The sequence below is a fragment of the Apis dorsata genome, unplaced genomic scaffold (genome assembly GCF_000469605.1).
Source record: "Apis dorsata unplaced genomic scaffold, Apis dorsata 1.3 scaffold_474, whole genome shotgun sequence".
NCBI lineage: Eukaryota > Metazoa > Arthropoda > Insecta > Hymenoptera > Apidae > Apis > Apis dorsata.
In genome coordinates, this window is record NW_006263712.1 from 94,639 (window position 1) to 98,736 (window position 4,098).

At 29.4% G+C, this 4,098-nt stretch overlaps 1 protein-coding gene and 1 long non-coding RNA gene across 6 annotated transcripts in view; both read left to right on the forward strand.

Moving 5' to 3' along the window:
- The window catches only part of LOC102675607, a 106,547-nt gene that overhangs the window by 10,302 nt on the left and 92,147 nt on the right, over positions 1–4,098 (forward strand). The window lies entirely within an intron of this gene.
- Positions 2,003–3,519, forward strand: LOC116186159. Its single transcript, XR_004151112.1, has 3 exons — positions 2,003–2,027; positions 2,129–2,219; positions 3,037–3,519. It is a non-coding gene; the product is annotated as an uncharacterized LOC116186159 (long non-coding RNA).

The following is a 4,098-nucleotide window of genomic DNA, read 5'->3' on the forward strand; positions in this document are numbered from 1 at the left end:
GTATGATGCCTGGCTGATTTGACGATCGTGTAGTAATTATTATAGTTCAACTTTGATTTGATCTTTCATTAAAGAATGAAAAGTGATGTATAGAACTTCTATTGTTAATGCAACGATTAGTAAAGGTATTCGATAATTTTATTTTTTTATATCTTTTTATTATGAAGATTGCTGTAAATTGTTTTATGCATGAATAAAATTTCAAACTTTTATTTTCAATGCTTGTTTTTTATTTGTAAGAATAATCGAACACATGATACGATTTCGTAATTGAATAATGACCATTTTGTTTCGATTTTTCGTTGAAAACTATAAAATACTCTGCAAAGTTCTGATATCACTATGAGAATTGGTGCTGCTATCTAGTTTCTCGATTTAGCACTTCAGTATATTTTAAAAAATAGTGGGTGATATACTTCTCGTCTTTCAATTTGCATATATTTTTCGTTTTTGAATTTTTTCATGGTTTCTGTCAAGATTCTCGAATAAGTATGACGTCTGGCCGATTTCACGATCGTGTAGTAACTATTATACCTCAACTTCGGTTCGATCTTTCATTGAAAAATAAAAAGTTATGCGTAGTTCTTCTATTGTTAGTACAACGGTTAGTGAAGTTATTCGATAATTTTATTTTTTATATTTTTTTTATTATGAAAATTATAAATTTTTTACGCATGAATGAGATTTCAAACTTTTGTCTTCTATACTTCGTTAATTTATTTGTCAAAATATTTGAACATAATACGATGCCTGATCGATTTCGCGATTTAATGACATTTTGTTTCGATCTTTCATTGAAAAATGTAGAATACTGTATAGAATCTTGATTGTCACTATAGTAATTTGTTTCGCTATACAATGCTTTAATTTAAAAGCTTTGTTTGGTTGTGAAAGCTACTATATTCTTCGCAATCTATGATTGAGTTTTCTAAGCTCTTTCTTTTATGGTTTCTATTGGTCGAAATACTCGACATGTAAACTGATTCTGAATCGATGTAGTGGACAATGCTACAGTCTGCTACACTTTAGTTCCAGTTTGATTCTTTAGTGAAAAATATAGAATATTATATGGAATACTTTAATTTAAAATCTCTCTTTTAATATGGACGATAAAATATTCTTCCTACATTTGTTTTCGATTCTAACTAAACATGGAATGATGAATTAAATTATTGAAATCATGTTTTATCAAAATTTTTGGTATTTGCGATTTTCTTTTTTTCACAAGTTTAAATTTTTTCATTTTCTGAAACGGAAGGAATAATATTAAGGAATAATATTTAGGTTAGTATATAAAAATATTTTTCTTATTTATCAAAAAATATTCAATCGTCATTACATTGCCTAATTATTAATTAAAGAAATCTTTTCATGATAATAATCTATGAGATTATTGAAATATTTGTGAGATTTCATCGTAAGAAATACGATTCAATAAAATTTAGTTAAATTCGTCAGATTTCGCCTTCATTTTTATAATCGATTTATTCGAATGAAAATCAAGCTTAAATCTACTAATACTAAGGAAGATTGTTCTTTGGTCTTTTGATAACGTTATGAGTTATTGAAACCGCTCTAGCACTGATGATTTTCTCTGAACATACGAGCTTTCACAGACCCCAAGATTTAATCGTCGCCGCCTCGTAATGAATTCGCCAGGGTTTTCTTAAACGACCGGCACACCCGCCGCCAATTACATCGCCGATTAAATTACGACCGCCTGCTGGAAGGTGAGTTGGTGTCGCGAATGAAATTCCAGCGAACCGACTGTTCTAGAAATCTTGATACTTTCGGATATTTGATGCTCTTTAATTTGCTGACAATTTAAACAGAGTTTTTATATTTCTCAAAAATATTTTCTAAAATCTTTCTTTTTTAGAGTATCAAATGATTTATTCGAAATAAATTATGAATTAAAAAAATTAAATAATTGAATAATTGACAAAATTTCTCGCATTTTTATCGTATGAATAAAGTATATTGTTAAATATTTATTGGTAAATCAATTGCACAATAAAATTAAACAGGTAATATTTTAGATTTCTTAAAAAAGAAAAGTCTTATATTTGTGACAAATAATAAATTCAAATTCATAATATTTTAATAGCATTTTTATGTTCCTCTCTAGATGAAACTATCCCTGGAAGACTAATTAAATTTCGTCTGTTTGAGATTCATAAAAAATACATTTTAAGGTATAAAAACTGGCAAAGTAAAAGGTGAATTTAATTATACGTTTACTTCTTAAAAACTAATAACTTTTATTCGGCTCCATTTCTAATACAGAAGAAAAATTTCTTCTAATTTCTTCCAATTTATTCATTATCAGGTAAAGTGATTTTTTATTAATAAATATATTCTTTACAATAAATAATAAATCGTTTTTTCAATTAATGAATATACTCAAGTTATTTTTTCAAAAATATTTTCTCATATATTTTATTTCACCCTTAAACAATTAAAATATTCCAATATCTGGTTAATACAAGTTAAGTAACTTGTATGAACTATATTTCATGTCATATATTTCTCTCGGAGAAAATTCACTTCATCAATATCACTTTATCCTTAAACGATAGTAGGTACTACAAAATCTTTGATATACTGTTCAAGTTAACTAACATGGACTATATCTCATGTCAAACACCTTCTGCGTGAAATTCCATTCTCAAGATAAAATATATTTTTGCCAACTTGATGAACATCAAATAAATTACATTTTTCTTAAACAAATCTTTTTTTAAAAAAAAAATCTATGAAATATTATCCAAGTTAGCCATCTGAACTATATCTTGTACCACATTTTTTTCTCAAAAAATGAATGCTTCTTTGAATTAAAAACATGAAGGAATAATGGACATTGTGAAATTATTTTTCTAAAAATATCTTCATAAACTCTCCTCATTATTTGATTCTATTTTAAATCAATTTAAATTCTTTTACAGAAAATGTCATTCTAAAAAACAAATATATTTTTACAAATCATCAAATTATTGTTTCAAAAATATTTTATTAATAGGCGTTTTAAAATTTCAGATATTTCAATACAGATAAATTACATCTCGTGTAAAACATGCTTCAACAAATTCCTCATTATTCACATTACATTACTTCCTGAAACACGTGATCTCCTAATTACTTTCAGCAACACGTCCTTCCGTCCACATCTTCAATCCTTCATCAGAATCCATCTCTTCAAAAACATCCATTTACAAGGATACAAGCGTTCATTAAGAATCTTCTTTAAACAATCCCACCTGCGATCTACGATTAAGTTACAAGGATAAAGGTGTGCAGAGGGTGAAGTCGCAAATGAAATTCCGACGAATGGAATCCGCCAGAAATCTTAACGATCCTCGCTATCTCTTTCGGACAGCGTGGCACAGTGACTGGAAAGCGTGGTGGCTCAAGGAAGGGAGTGCAATTTAAATCTGTGCCCACCCGCGACGCCATCCTCTATCAAGCGGGGAACGAGACGTTTAAAATGCCTCTGTGTCCGATTAAATCTTAACAACCTAATTTCCCTGGCGCTCGCCTCTATTCGATGTTCCATCCTTCGATCCTGCCCGACTATTTTTCATCCTTCCTTCCTTTCTTCCCAGTTTATCTTTCTCCTTTAACCCTCTTTTTCTTCATCGATCCGTGGGTTACTTTTGATTTTCTTGAATCGAGAGTTGAATTGGAACGAACGAGTGAAAACTAGGGAGGAGGAGAACTTGGTTGTTGCAGTTCATTCAACTGTACGTTGAAAATCGCCTTCCTTTGAGGGTTGAAATGGACCGATTGTGGACACCTGTGGGCTGCATTTGATTGGGTTAATAGAGAGACGTTCTTCTGAGGTTTCCATTCGCTTCTTGCGATCAAAGATAGGGTGATATGGACGTTGGTTTGTCAGTGGTAAGATCATGTTCAAAATTATTGAATTGTTTGAGAATTTTGTTCATACAGATAGCATGAATTATATAATAATAAGGAATAATAAGTTATTGATGAAAAAGAAGGAAATGTTTTTTTGTTTTTAAAGGGATGATAATGGAAAATAGGAATTTGTGTATTTTATTATTAATTTGATTGAAATGTTTGGTTGTTTTTTTTTTT